At 38.6% G+C, this 16,562-nt stretch overlaps 1 long non-coding RNA gene across 1 annotated transcript; it reads left to right on the forward strand.

Annotated features, from left to right (window-relative positions):
• The first annotated feature begins 2,541 nt into the window (after nucleotides 1-2,541).
• LOC147378330 (uncharacterized) lies at nucleotides 2,542-13,915 on the forward strand. Its single transcript, XR_015151907.1, has 3 exons — nucleotides 2,542-2,851; nucleotides 10,389-10,556; nucleotides 13,621-13,915. It is a non-coding gene; the product is annotated as an uncharacterized LOC147378330 (long non-coding RNA).
• Nucleotides 13,916-16,562: the final 2,647 nt, after the last annotated feature.

Genomic DNA, 16,562 nt, shown 5'->3' on the forward strand with positions numbered 1-16,562 from the left:
GAGCTGGCAATGGACAGGGAGGCCTGGGGTACTGCAGTCCACGGGGTCACAGAGTCAGACACGACTGAGCAACTGAACTGAAACAAAGAACCAACTAAAAGGGGGCTGGAGACGGTTGAATAGAATGCACAAAATTTAGTGACCTGATAGATGTGGGTGTTTAGGGGAAAAGAAAGACAAAGATAATTGTGAGGCTTTAAGTTTGGGTGGATGAGTGATAATATTCATCAGTCTAGGGAAGAAAAAACAAGACTGGGCTTGTTGACAAGCTAAAGGTGTTAACTTGACATCCACTGAAAGATAAACAAACAGAGATGGATTAAAAGTCTGCAAATGGATCTTGGACTAGAATCTTAAAATCGACATGTCCAAACCTGGGCACACATTTATTGGATGTCCAGTTAGGGGGTGGGAATGCAAGTCTTGAGCTCAACAGAGAGGTCAGAAATAAGAAACATGATTCTTCTGAATAGAAATGATAATGAGTCATAAAAATGTGAGCTTGGTTAAGAGAAGAGCATCGTATACTTTACTAAGTAGGATAAGAGGCTAGGGAGGAGCCAATGACAGTGGAAAGAATGGTCAAAGACCGGCTGTTGCTTTCTCTCTAGACTCCAAACCAGTAACTTCCATTCTCTGACTCTGTTTCTCCCCATCTATCATTCAGGAGTCATAGGATAGCTGTGAGGATTAAGTGAGAAGATGCACTTGGCATGACCAGGGTTTGCTAAATGTGATGATCCGTCCACTCTTGCCCTTCTTCACAGTGGTAGCAGGCAGGCGGCCCATGAGTATTAACCCTAATGTGTTAGTTGAATGCTGAGTGTTTCAGTATACTTGGAACAGACCCCAAGCCTCTCCAAAAGGATAATTCCATCACAGTATTTGCACTCTTAAATCATCTCAATTTCCTGGAAATCAAAACTCTTTGGGTTAATGTCTCTGAATTCATTTTGAAGTTTACCAATTCTGGCTTTGGAAAAATTGGAAAAAGAGTAGGAGATACATAAAATAAATAGTTATCTATATCAGAGAAGTTTGATACGTGGAGCAGCCAATTTATTGGTGACTAGTTTCTAAGAGAGTAGGAGGAGGATGAGGATGGGGAAAAGAACTAAGACTGTCCAAATTTTCCCTGAATGGTCATTATGTGTGCTGAGCTGTGTCCAAATTTTTGTGACCTCATGGACTGTAGTCCACAGGATCCTCTGTCCATGGGATTTTTCAGGTAAGAATACTGGAGCCATTTCCTTCTCCCGGGAATCTTCCTGACTCAGGGATTGAACCTGTGTCTCTTGTGTCTCCTGCACTGGCAGGCAGATTCTTTGCCACAGTGCCACCTGGAAAGCCATTGAATGGTGATTACATCTGGATAAATCAATGAGAAAAACAGGGTATCTGGGTGATCTAGGTCAATGAATATTTGGTGGTTAAGGAAAAGAGGAGAGTTATAAGCTGCATGGATCTAGCAATCTGATTCACATCTCTCCACTAACGGGTAAATATAATTTGAAAAGATATGTTCAAAGCTTAACCAGAAATTAACGCTTCTCTGTAATGAGTGAGTGAGTTCAAAATATATGCTTTACTTCAGAAAATTGGCATGTAAAGGGATCTAGATGAGCAGTACTGATTGGATGATTCATTGGTTCATTCATCCACTTATGCAACAAAGTCATTTACTGAGCCATACTATGTTCCACCCTGGCTGGAGTAGGAAATGGCAACCCACTCCAGTATTTTCGCCTGCAGAATCCCATGGACAGAGGAGCCTGGCAGACTATAGTCCACAGGATCTCAGACAGTTGAACATGACTGAGTGATTGAGCATACATATGTATGTTCCATTCTGGCTACCAGGAGCTGGGATAGGGACCCTGTTCTCATGGAAACTGCAATCTAGTAGGTAAGAAAGGCACTGTACAAGTGATTGTAAGTAAGCTGTTTTAGAAAGCATTGTAGACACACACAGAGAGAGGTTCTCAAGGTGGGGGATATAATGGTGATAATAATGATAAGAGATAATACTTGTAAAGTATTTACTGTGGGGCAGACACTGTTCTCAAACACTTCATATGTATCATTTTATTCAATTTACCTGTCAACCCTATGAAGTAGGTAGCCCTTAATGCTTCTATTAGACAGAAGAAGAAACTGAGTCACAGAAACATTCAATAATTTGCCCAAGGTCACGTGGTCATATATGGTGTAGGCAGAATTTTAATCTAGGATGTGATATCCAAGGGCCTATGAGCTTAATAACTGCAAATTAGAATAAGAGATCTATCTAAGCAATTTAAGAAATTGATGTTTCATCTCATGTATTTCAGGCCAGGAAAAAGCACAGGGAAATCTACTTTTTAATGATTTTTTTAAAGCCAAATTTGTGAGGCCATAATTAACCCCTTTGATCACCACAAATATGATAGTGTTATATTTGTGGCCTATGTTATATATTGTGACCCTATGTTTCTTAGTTAAGATTTAGTTTTAGTGTCTGTCTCAAAGGCAGCCTGCTCATCAGGCACTACGGTGCTGCTTTTTAGGTCACATGGCTTGTGTTTGTTCTCATGGGAACAAGAATAGCAACAACAGTAGCTGTTGCTCAGAACACAAAAGAGAAGATAAGCCTGAAAGCTAGACTGTGTGAACCTATCAGCCTTTTCCACAGCCTTTCCCACACTTACTGGTGCCACAAGGTGTGCAACCTGAGGCTCAGGCATGCTATCAATGCCTAACTGATGCTGTAGGAATTAACACCCACTCTTCTGGAAATGCTAGAACAGGTGCTTTTGGTGCTCAAGTCACATCCTTGGATTCGCCTTGAACTCCGGTGCAGTCATGTGGACAGGTGGGTGTAGGCTCTTGATCTTCTGCCTCAGAGCCTTTAACAAAGTCAAGGAAACCTACTCAGCCTAAAACGAAGTTGGGTGGAGGTGGGCAGGGGGCAGTGCTGGAAAAACTCCCAGGGACAAACTTCAACACATGCAATTTGGGTGAGCAAAATTATTTAAGTCTGCACGGTTAAGTTACAAAAGATGAAGAATATTTAAAGACATATAGTCTGGGCATGAGTTTGAGCAAATTCCAGGACATAGAGAAAGGCAGGGAAACCTGGTGTACTGCAGTACGTGGGGTTGCAAAGAGTCAGACACAACTCAGCAAGTCATCCAAAAATTGGATGGTGCCAGGAGAAGGAGATAGGAAACAGAACAATGCCTATTCTGTCACTGTTCACAGGAGGGAATTTACAGAGTTTCAAAAGGAATAGAGGATCAAGGACATTGTATAAAGCTATATACTGGCAATCATAGAGAATAAATGTGAAAACCTTTCAAATTTCAAGAATAAAGATATACATAGCAATGGAAATATAAACTTTATAGAAAATCATGCAAAGTAAGAATAAAAGCAGAGATGATGACATCAAATATTACACACATGCAAGATCAAACTAAGATCATAAAGAAGGTTGAACACCAAAGAACTGATGCTTTTGAATGTGGTGCTAGCGAAGACTCTTGAGGGTCCCCTGGACTGCAAGGAAATCAAACCAGTCAATCCTACAGGAAACCAATCCTAAATACTAATTGGAAGGACTGATGCTGAAACTGAAGCTCCAAAACTTTGGCTACCTAATGCAAAGAGACAACTCATTGGAAAAGATTTTGATGCTGGGAAAGATTGAAGGCAGGAGAAGAGGACGACAGAGGATGAGATGGTTGGATGGCATCACAAACTCAATGGACACGAGTTTGAGCAAACTCTGGGAGATGGTGAAGGATAGGAAAGCCTGGAGTGCTTCAGTTCATGAGGTTGCAAACAGACACAACTGAGCGACTGAACAACAAGATCAAACATTATTTTCATAATAATAAATACATTAATGGATAGAGGTGCCTATTAAAAAGAAAACATGTTTTATTAGATTTATAAAGCCAAAACTCAATTATATGCTTTATATAATAGATACTTCAAATGACTCAGAAAGTTTGAAAATTAAAATGGGGGAAATGCATATGAAGAAAATGAAGACGGGTAAAAAAAATAGGCATCATAATCTTACTATTAGAAAGGATGAGTTTAGGGAAAAAACACTGGTATTAGAATTATGGTCAACTTAGATAAGGGATGAAATTTATGACATTGAGCAGTTATGAATATCCATGTACCAGATAATCTAGCATTAATAATTATAAAGAAAATAGTACAGGAACTCCAAAGAAAAATAAAATAATCACATTAGGAGAAACAGACTCTGATTTACTATCATTCGAGATGGATCAAGTTTAAAAAACAAGGATATAGGAGACCTGAATAACATAATTAATAAGATAACTCTACTTGATTTTCAACACTGAACACAGAACATATTTCTGGGGTGCTCAACAAACAGTCAAAAATTTGGCCACAAAGGAAATATGATCAATTCATAAAAGCAGTAATAACAGAGGTAATAGTCTCTGAAAACTATGTAATAGTACTGAAATTAATGTAGAAATTACAAAACAAATAAAAAATAGTTTCATCTCTAAATCAAAAGATCTCCTTTAAAAATTTTTTTGAGTCAATGGTTCAAGTATATATTAGAACTATGAATTTAATTAAAGTGGTTCTTAGGAGAAAATACTACCACTAAAATCTTAGGTCAGTCATCAGGGAAGAAGATAAATAGATGAATCAAACATCCAAATAAAAAGTGTTAATTGCTCAGTCATGTTCGACTCTTTGCAACCCCATGGGCTGGGCCCCGCCAGGCTCCTCCATCCATGAAATGCTCCAGGCAAGAATACTGGAGTGGGTTGTCATTTCCTTCTGTATCCAAATAAAAAAGTTAGGAAAAAACCCAAAAGAAGCCAAATGAAAGCAGAAATAATTAATTAATAAGACAAATACAAAATTGTATATTAAAATAACTACATAAATTATAAAATTAGTAACTAAATCTGTGGGTTGTTTCTTTAAAAAGTGTATAAAGTTTCAGTATATTAGCTAAACTAATTATGAAAAAATGAAGACTGCAAAACTACACAAACCAAAAATTCCAGTATAAGCATGACCATAGAGTTTAGATATGACCTCTTTCAACACTCTGCAAGTGAGCTTCAAGAGGTTAATGGAAAAAAAAAAAAAAAAAGAGGTTAATGGAATGATGGCAATCTAAAGTTATAAAGTCCTATTCCTTGGAATTTGTAGTAAGTGCTCAGTCATGTCCAACTCTTTGCAACCCCATGGCCTGTAGTCCACCAGGCTCCTCTATCCATGGAATTCCCAGGCAAGAACACCAGACAGCATTACCATTTCATACTCCACGGAATCTTCCCAACCCAGGGATTGAACCCACATCTCCTGCATCTCATATGTCTCCTGCATTGTCAGGCAGATTCTTTATCACTGAGCCACCTGGGAAGTCTTGAAATTTGTAAATATTACCTCATTTGGAATAAGGGTCTTTGCAGATGTGATTAAGTTAAAGATTTTGAGATGAGATTACCCTGGATTATTCAGATAGGTTCTAAATCCAGACAGGTGTCCTTATAAAAGAGACAAGACAAGGAGACATGAAAAGGAGGAGAAAGCAGTGAGACTGGAGTGATGTGTCCACAAGCTAAGGAATCCTGGAGTCAACAGGAGCTGGAAAAGGCGAGACCTCAGAGGGAGTGAGGACCTGTCGACACCAGCATTTCAGACCTCTGGCCTTCTGAGCTGTTAAAGAATAAATTTATGTTGTTTTAGACTTCCTAATTTGTGACTGTTACAGTAGTCCTTGGAAATTAATGCACGTGCATGCATGCTAAGTGGCTTCAGTCCTGACCAACTCTTTATGACCCATGGACTGTAGCCAGCCAGGCTTCTCTGTCCATGGGATTCTCCAGGCAAGAGTACTGGAGTGGGTTGCCGTGCCCTCCTCCAGGAGATCTTCTCAACCCAGGGATCAAACCCACATATCTCAGTCTCCTGCATTGGCAGGCAAGGTCTTTACCCCAGAACCAACTGGGAAGTTGCAAATTACTGCACAAGAAATGAAAATACGAATTTTAAGTGCACAGTTCTCTACTCATTTGTTAATGTAACCATCTGTACCTATCTTTTTTTTCTCATACTACTTCCTGCCCTCATAGCCTCACCTTCTGGTCCCAACAAATGGCACATGTAAAAGTCTTCAGGCAAGAAAGAAAGCGACCTGTTCAAGGAAGGCCAGGCTGTTCAGAGCATAGTGTATAAGGAAGTAGGTGGCACCAATGACTATTTTTCCTGACAAAGAGTTCCTAATTTATGGGAATTCTGGCACTAGCTATTAAGATAATATATATTTTAACTCATCTATATACTTTTCATCTAAAGTGGTTCCCCAGGGTCTGGCTGAGTTACATAATGAAAGAATCAGAGAATTATACAAAGGAGAAGGAAGAAAGGACAAATTAGCAAGACTGAAAGATCTCTTAGAAACAAAAGTAACCATATTGATTTCTCATTCTTCAACCCAAAAAATGGATAAATGAATTTCACACACACACACACAAGATTGGTGCCATCACTGTTGACAGTCTCATTAAGAGTAACAGTTATTTCAACATCTCAACCCACTCAGTGTATTCAAATAAAATGGAAGGAGTTAGAGCAAATGATTTTTTTCTTCCTGTTTTCATTTCATTGTTTGGCCGTTTGCGTTATTATACACTCAATATTTTTGTCATGGATTACTGAAGTCAGGAACAGCTGCTGACGGCTGCAAAACTGTTTGTTTGAAGTACCATACCACTCCTCTTAAAACACACACACACACACACACACACACACACATATCCAAACTCGCTCTCTCTCTCTCATGAATTAGCACTGAACCATGGTTGAATAGGCAGTGAACAAAAATCTCCAATCTGAAATGATCTGCATCCCAATCTTTCTCTGACTCCAAAATAAATACCTCAAGTCTTTAAACAGCAAAGAATTAATAATTGTTTCCATCTTCTTCCTTCTTTCCTATCCCTTAAACTATTGGATACCCTTACTTTGGTCTAAGATTTTTGTTGAATCTGGAAGGGCATCAAACCTGCTTATAAGTTAACTAGCCAGTATCATTTTTTATTGTCTACATCTGTTTTTGTCAGTTAGAACTGTCTTGTCCAAAGCTGTTATTTACTGAGGCATATGGTAATTTATTCGATACAGCCTACTTCTACATCATTACTCAGGTGTAGCTATTTTTTTCCTAATAAAAACTGCTTTTCAGATCCAGGAATTTCAGATTAATGTTGTCTTCTATGTTTTAGAGAGCTAAAATACAATCCAAGGATTTCTGTTATTTATTTATCACAGTTATAATTTTGGAGGTGCATTTGGAAAGCTAAATCCTTTTCCCTTCAGTACAGCTTGATTTAGATTAGAAACATATATAAGAGCATGACATTAAATAAGACATCTACTGGACAGTTAAATTGTATAGCATGTTTCTAGCAACCTTCATTGCCTTACTTCTGATACAATTCTATAAAGAGGTGGAAGTGATATAATTAGCACATTTTACAGAGAAGTGTGATAAACATAGAGATAATTTATAAAAAAACCACTGACCGGTTAAGGAGAGAGACTGGAGGCGAACCGGGTGCACTCACTCCCCAGCTAGGCCTTTTTCCATTTCTTGAGTATGCTGTTCTCACCTCAGCTGATTAGAGATGTCTGCTCATTCTGCCTCTCAGAGAACCTGGCCACCCCGCACAGGACAAGTGACTCACTGAACTAGTGAGCAAATCTTCCATAAGAGAAGGTACATGTGATAAAAGTGGCATCTACTTCTTTTATTAAAGTATTTATTGAATGGTTTATATGTTCCAGGAGATTTGCTAGTCACTGGGAATATAGTAAGGAATAAGTAGACATAATTCCATGTCTAAAAGACCTTAGAAGTTTGTCGGGAAAACAGTGAATTCCAATCACACCGTGAATCATATAACTAAAAATAGAAGGGAACAATGTCAAAGAAAAATACAGGTTTTATGAGAAAGTATGAGAAATCAAGTCTATGAAACCCAGGGAAATTTCCCTGAAGGCTTGACATTTAAGTTGAAATCTGAAGGCCAGAAAATTGGAATAAAGGTGTTTTGGACAACATGTACAAAGGCCTGGACACAAAAAAGAAAGATGTTCACAGAGCTGGAAGAAGACCAGTATATTGAGAGCATCGTGAATAGAGGAATAGGTGGCACCTGGTAATGCTTCAAAGGTAGAGCCAAGCCAGTTCATATGGGGCCTTGTGTGTAAGTTAAGAATTTTGTATATAGCTAACAGTGACACTTTGGGGATTAAACCCTTTCACAGCTCATTATCCTCTGCAGAATAAAGTATAAACTCTTTGAAAAAAAAAAACTTTTTATTTCCAAAGTGAGATGGGAAGCCACTGAAAAGTTTCAAATAGGCAAGCAAAAATATGATCTGATTTTCATTTGTAAACCAATCACTGTAGCTGCTAGGTATAGAGAGGGATGGAAATGAGGAAGATGAATTAGTAGATTATGGAGTTTCCCAGTGGCACTAGTAGTAAAGAACCCTCCTGCCAATGCAGGAGACTAAGAGACATGGGTTCGATCCCTGGATAGGGAAAATCCCCTGGAGGAGGGCATGGCAACCCACTGCATTTTTCTTGCCTGGAGAACCCCATGGACAGAGGAGCCTCCTGGGCTATGATCCGTGAGGTTGCAAAGAGTCAGACACAACTGAAGTGACTTCACATGTACACACAATATAATTATTGTAACAATGAAAAGAGGAACAGGAGCACTCACGTGCACATACACAGGCACGAATTTAGTACTTGGCTCAAGCTAGGGGTGCAATAGATAACTGGTAGGTTTTTTCTTCCCTTCCCATGTGACTTAATCTCATTTTGCTAACTCCCACAAAGGCACCCCACTTCAGTACTGTTGCCCGGAAAATCCCATGGATAGAGGAGCCTGGTAGGCTGCAGTCCATGGGGTCGCTATGAGTCGGACACGACTGAGCGACTTCACTTTCACTTTCCACTTTCATGCATTGGAGAAGGAAATGGCAACCCACTCCAGTGTTCTTGCCTGGAAAATCCCATGGACATAAAAGCCTGGTAGGCTGCAGTCCATGGGGTCGCACAGAGTCGGACACGACTGAAGCGACTTAGCAGCAGCAGCAGCATAGCCTGAGATCTCAGACAACTAGAAACATAAATAGCCATTTTGTTCTTTATCTGATTTCTTATTAATGTCTTCACTCCATCCAATTTGCTTTCATAACCACCCCAGGCTCAATTCTTTGAAAAACATTGATTTTTTTTAAATGCTCACTTTTATCTGAAGCTGCACATATCATGGAGAACATTCTTACATAAGCGATTTATGCAAAGACATTTTGGTGGTTGGAGATAATATCTTTTGCTAGGATTCTGGGTTGACCTACAGCGGTGTAGGACTCACAGTTCTGTGGGATCCACAGTTCTTTCTACCACACATTTTCTCAAGAGGCTCTCTGGTTAACTTTGATTCCAGATCAGTGAAAGGATGACAGAAATTGTTGCTATTGTAGCTCATTTACACACAAGATGAAACCAGCAGGGCAGATGTTCCCAGAAAAATAAAATGCAATTTAAGAAAATAACTCTCTTTCAACTTCAAAAATGACATGGAGGAAATCTGGGTTCTGATTTCAAGAGGTAGGATTTGTGAGGAGTAGTTATTTTAAAGCCTCTCATCCCCACTCCCATCTTCAGGGTTGAACTGATGAATACTATATGATCTTACAGCATTTGCACTGCTTCTACATTGATCCTTTTCTCCATTGGATCTCTCTTGAGGGAATATGACAGCTTTGGGTCAGGAAAGCAGTGGTTATTAATAGGGCCTTTGATTACTGAGCTCAGAGATGGAGAAAAACTTAGCTCAAAATTGTGTTTATTCACTTGGGATGTGTCAGGTAAGATATTTGGTTGACATGCTATAAAAATAAAATGTAGATTTCTCTGGAAATGCCTGTTACTTACAGAGCTTCCTCAAATGAGCATTAAAACACTTTAACATGGGTATTCTCCTACCCAAAATACTGCATAGGATTTTTTGATAGGGACTTAATGGAGAAATGAATACTATACAGGTATCTTTTCCATCTGTTCTTCCCAGGTGGCTAAGTGGTAAAGAATTTGCTTGCAATGCAGGAATTGTGGGTTTGACCCCTGGGTCAGAAAGATCTTCTGGAGAAGGAAATAGCAACCCACTCCAGTATTCTTGCCTGAGAAATTGCATGGACAAAGGAGTCTGGAGGGCTAGAGTCCACGGAGTCACAAGAGTTGGACATGACTTAGCGACTAAACAACAGCAACCTCTTCCATTTAGAAAAGAAATCTTGCTTTTTTTCCCCGTTAACAGAGAGAAGACTGCTGTGTCGGTTTGCTTTACAAGTGTTTGTCGCTCAAAGTCTTCCTTTTCTCAAAAGAAAGTCTATTTATAGATGGCCTGCTTATTCACTAAACTTCAAGTCCACAATCTCTTATCCAGCGTGCCAAAATTGAAAACCCAGAAACTGTATATATTTTGGTAAGTTTGATTCTAAGCTCACTGAGGGTCAAAATCTGATGTGAGCCTATTAACAGAGTTTTTTCTATGAAGAAACAGTATTTATTTCACAACAGAACTATTACAATATCTGTTATGTGGTGCTACTTCATGTCTATATTTATTTATATATATTTCAGAATATGCATTGCATTTTCTTTCGAAAATATTAACTATTTTAAACTTTTGCCCAAGAATTTTGGATAACGGAATATGGATCTATGCTACAGAGAGCAGAAAATTCAGCTCACTGAGTCTGAGCACCTCTCAGCACCTATCAACATGGACTAGTCTTGTTCAAATGACTTAACTATTGCCTGTGAATCACTTAGTTCCTCTTTGGCCAGTCTGATCTGTTCATGAGTCACTAAGGATCAGAATTAAAGAATCACTACATTCTAGAACAGGGATGCACCAATCTAAATTTTAGATTATAAAATATGCTCTGTTCATGAATCTGTAATGTTCAGTAACAAAGATAATTAACAAGAAGTTTTGTTCATTTGTTCATTCATTCACTCATCCAGTAAATATTTATTAAATACCTGTTACAGAATATCAACATGGTATAATAAAAAATAACAGAGCTACAAGTCAGGAGATTTGAGTTCTAACTGGTTTAGCCACATAACTGCTGTATAAAGTTTCACAAGTCACTTAATTTCTTTGAGTCATCTAATGTCCCATTTTACAGAAGAAAAAATCTCTTTCTTCTGACTTTCTAGAGAAGTGCAATAATTAAATCTAATGATATACTAAAAAGCACATTTGTTCATTTTACTGAACTTTTGTCCTAAATACTTCATATGTGTTATACAAAGAATTAATGTGTGTGGGGCATAAGATTCAGTGGACATGCTAGGATAACTAAGACATATTATCTGTCCTCTAAGAGAAAACTGATAGAAGAGTAACATATGAAACTACAGGACTAGTCTAGGTTTTCATTTTTTAATCACTGATATGCAGAACCAAGAAAATCTGGAAGATAAACTTCCAAAAAATATATATTAAAAAGAAATTTGCAAAAAAAATTTGCAAAAAAATGGAAGGGGGAAGGGAGAGAGAAGCATTTGGAAGGAATTTCATCTAAAACAGCTGCCTTGCTAAGTCCCTGTTTCAAATTGCCTGTTAGCTGATCTGACTTAAGGCTTTTTTTTTTAAATCATGAAACAAAATCTGTGGAGTTTGCTAGTTCAATTCATTTGCACATTCCACGCAGCTACATATGGCAGGACTGGAATGATCAAGTTTCCTTCAGATTTATCATAAATCACAGAGATTCCAATGTGTCCTTCACAGCTTTAAGTTTTCAAAACCATCATGACTAATGAAATATTTACTCTAAGACCTACAGCCACTTGCAAGGAGTCACGTTCCTTAGAAGTTAGACTTTGACAAAGAGCCCATCAAGAAAGCAGCTGGAGACCCCCGGCCCCCGGCCTCATCACCGCCCTCCACTGTTGGCATCACATCTGCCGCTTTCAGATTTCCAAATGGCATCCCTCATAAACTGTGAACATAAGCTTCTTGCTCAGCCTGACAGCTTTCAGTTGGAAACTAATCAAACTTCAAGGATTCTGCTTGAGAGCAGAAAAAGGATTTCTCAAGGTTTTATTACTTTGTAAAATGTATTAGGTTTCAAATCAAGTTAATTTTAAAAGAGAAACTAGTTGTTTTTTATTGGATGGTTTTAACGTTTTCACTTTAAAGCCAAAGGATCACGATGAGGAAGTTTTCTCTGCAGGATAAATACTAGCCAACTGTTTATGGACAGATGAGGATACACCCATTCATTGTGAAAGCAGCAGTGATGCAAATGACAAAGGGACTGAGCTGACTCAGAAATGCTGGGCTTACCTACTGAAACTGACACACTGATGTGAAAGAGCGTTTTCAAGGATGGCTCTGGCAATTGCTTCCATGGTCCTTTGCAACATGACTTGGCCGTTCCTCTCATTAAGAAGTGAAATATATCTCTCCTTTTATCTGGTCTCACTATTGTGAGCAGCAGAATAGGACAGGAGTGACACCGACATTTCTGGACCTGTATCTTAAGAGGACTTGCAACTTCTGCTTCTGCTCTCTTGGAGCGTTGAGACCACCATGTAAGAAAACTGTTTCAGATCCCCTGAGGACATGTGGCCACAGAGAAGAGTGTCCAAGGGCCCCAGCTGACACAGCAGCTTCAACTGTCAGCCAAGTGAAGAAAGATCTTGTTCCTTTCTGTGCACATGACCCTCCAGCTAAATGCAAACATGCAAGTGAGCTCAGATGCAAACAGAAAACCCCCAGTCAACTCACAAAATCACCAGAAACGTATCATTGTGGTTTTATTCCCCTACATTTTGGAGTGCTTTGTTAAACAACAATAAATAATGGAAACAAACACCTGCATTCTCGTTTTGGCCTTGCCACTAATTAGCTGTGTTACATGGGCAAGGTATTTTATTTTACATTCTTTAGCTATCTCACATCTCAAACTTGGAAACATGAACCATGTAAAGCTAAAGTCCCTTCTTGCTCCAATGTTATAGAACTTTCTCCAAATCTGCGAACTTGAATCCCTGGGCTGGCAGAAAGCCATTGAGCTTTTTCAGTAAGAAGGACCAACAGGATAAATCCTAAAGATGGAAACACAAAATGGGTACCATTGAGGTAGAACAACATGCATCTCTAAAGCACTCAGGCAAACAAATAGTTGTTGTGTGGCTCATTGATATGTAAATTAGAAATTCATGCTTTTGGAAAAAATAACGGGATTCGGGCAGCCAAAGTATAAGAGAAATAGAATCAATTTGTTCAATCATTGCTCTGCTTTGTTTTTCATCATTGCGGTTGGAGAGCATTTTGCAAATGAATTTAGATAACAATGAACGTGACTTTGTAAGTTGGCTGTTACCATGGGTCATGATCCGTTTGAACCTGTGCATATAGTTTGTGCAAGTCAACTGTCAGGAGCCAAAATGGGCCCATCTGCTTCCTTTAAAAATCTTATCCAGTTATTCATTTCAGCACTTTTATGAGCTAACATCATCTCTTGCAGATACTCTGCATAATTGGTGATTTCTGATTGTCTGGCTGAAATTTTTCTCGACGCTGGTTGTAATCATTGCCTGATGGGAACATTTCATTCTTCAGCATGTGTAGTCATAATTGTTTTAGATTTCTATGTGAAGTTAATCAACCCTGAAGGAGACCCCCTGGATGTCACCGTAGAGGTAACGGCTAACATTTCTGCTATTTCACTTTGTCTGATCTCTGTTGAATAAGTAATCATCTTCTGTTTACAAAACTAGCCGAGTGAAATTGGACATATTATGTAAAAGACGATCTGCATCTTTGGCAGATATCTACACCTGGTTATTGATATGTGTTGAATATCATTATCAAAGAAATGAAGTTATTCTGAGTGAAAGAAACATGCATGAGGTCACATTTCATCTTTGTTAAATTGCCTAGGAAGGCTAAGTTAAATAAGGAAGTATTGGGAATAGCTCCCTTCCCTACAACTTTCCTTAGATTTTTCTTACCTGCAGTGACTGTTACTTAGTAATGTTGAACTGAAAGTCTGTGACATTTTCTATAATAAGACAATTTCAACACCAACAGAACATATAATCTCAAAGACATTTCTAGCCTCAAATACCTGCTGCTATGGCAACTTCCAAAGAACTCACTTTTCAAAATATTTGGATATACTGAGAGCTCTTTAAAAATTTACTAACTTTACCAAAACTCTCTGATATGAACTAAGGCCTATTTTTATCTACCTGTTAAAAAATACTCCTATTTATTGTCATTTTTGTCAGCTTGTTTTAAAGGTTAAAGTCTAGGGGATTAAAAAAAACAAATATAGAAGTATTTTGAGAAGTAAAACATGACATGTTTGAAAACATTCCATGAACACTGAGATTGTGATGCAATTAAAGCCAGAATTACCCTGGATTCTATATTGTAAAACAAGCCCAAAACATATAAACCAGTAGGATTTCAAATTAGTTATTTTAGGCAGCTTCACCTCCAGAGGAGATTAAACCATGACCCATGGCTTGTCTTCAGAAAACAGAGAAATTTGGGGAAGTAACAACACGTTATAGAAACTCCAAGGCAACTTTCTCCACATCTGCCACACTGTCACACTTGAATGGCAGCACTGGTTGCTGGAACAGTCCATTTCCTCTGCAGTGGAAGTCCTCTCCCCTATTTCTTGGGAGGAAGATGCATAGTTGAGGAGAGAAGGCAGTCTGGACAATGTTGTCATTGCCCCAAATGGCTGTGTTCGCAGCCAACATGCACAAGATATCAAGTCCAGAAAAAAATATTCCAGAAACTAAGCCTTCTCTGTAACTTTCTATAGAAGAGCATTTTGTGTGTGGGTGTGTGAGGCCATCCTGCCTAGGTGATGAAACTTGCTGCACTTAAAGCGTGTTAATCAGATGAAAGACGTTAATCATATGGAAACTTTTCCCCACCTGAGGAAAACTTAATGGTGATCTTCTGCATGCTGTCTTGATATTCTTTCTTTTAATTTTTCTAAACCATAATAAATCCAAATCAGATATTATACTTTGCTTTGATATTAAAAAGAGAGAGTTTATTTGAATTATGTATTAAGTCATTATAAAAAGACATAGACTTTAGGAATAATTGCTTTATAGATAGAATTTCATTGATTTTTATTCCAAAGTTCAGATTTCATTCATTATCTGTGAACTGTTACTATCCTAGAATTGAAATGAGTTGAAATAGAATTGAAAAAGATCTTTAGAATGCTCCAGTTTTAGCACTGTTTAACAAAACATTCTCACCATAGAAAGTCTAGCCTCTCAGGATGTTTACATTTCCATCACGCTAATTGACAGCCAGTATAAACCCAAGAGGACTTTCCCAGTGGCTTAGTGGTCAAGAATCTGCCTGCAGTGCAGGAGACGCAAGACGTGCAGTTTCCATCCCTGGGTCAGAAGATCCTCTAGAAGAGGGCATGGCAATCCACTCCAATATTCTTGCCAGGAGAATCTCACGGACAGAGGACACTGGTGGGCTGTAGTCCATGGGGTCGCAAACAGTCAGACACGACTGAAACGTCGAAACAAACACAAGCATAAACCTGAAAACAAGAGCAAAAGTTCAAAATCCACAAGGAGGCTCAACTTTGGAAAGCAGCCTCAGCTCCTTCACTCCACAATCTATAAGTCTAGGTGAAATTCTCAGATCAGAGTTTCATGGTACCAAATAATTTAAATATTATAAGGATTGAAAAGGTGCTCAACATCACTAATATTAGAGAAATCAAATCAAACTACAATGAGGTATCAACTCATTCCAGTCAGAACGGCCATTGTTGAAAAGTCTACAAATAATAAATGCTGGAGACGGTGTGGAGTAAAGGCAGTCTATACAATGTCGTCATTGCACAACATGGCTGTGTTCATAGCTAATATTCACAACATATCAAGTACAGAAAAAAATATTCCAGAAAGCCAGTCTTCTCTATAACTTAGAAATTGGTGCAGCCACTCTGGAGAAAAGCATAGAAGTTCCCTGAGTTACCATATGATCCTGCAATCTCACTCCTAGGCATATTTCCAGAAAAGATGAAAACTCTAATTCAAAAAGATACATGCATCCCAATGTTCATTGCAGCACTGTTTACAATAGTCCAAACATGGAGGCAACCTAGTATCTATTAACAGATAAATGGATAAAGAAGATGTGGTACATATAAACAATGGAATATTACTCAGCCATAAAGAAGAATGAAATGATACTATTTGCAGCAACATAGATGGATCTAGAGATTAATACGGATAAGGCAATGGCACACCACTCCAGTACTCTTGCCTGGAAAATCTCATGGATGGAGGAGCCTGGTAGGCTGCAGTCCATGGGTGTCACTGAGGGTCAGACACGACTGAGAGACTTCACTTTGACTTTTCACTTTCATGCATTGGAGAAGGAAATGGCACCCCACTCCAGTACTCTTGC

The sequence above is a fragment of the Bos grunniens genome, chromosome 2, assembly GCF_055505025.1.
Source record: "Bos grunniens cultivar Pamir isolate PY7600 chromosome 2, Bosgru_T2T1.0, whole genome shotgun sequence".
NCBI lineage: Eukaryota > Metazoa > Chordata > Mammalia > Artiodactyla > Bovidae > Bos > Bos grunniens.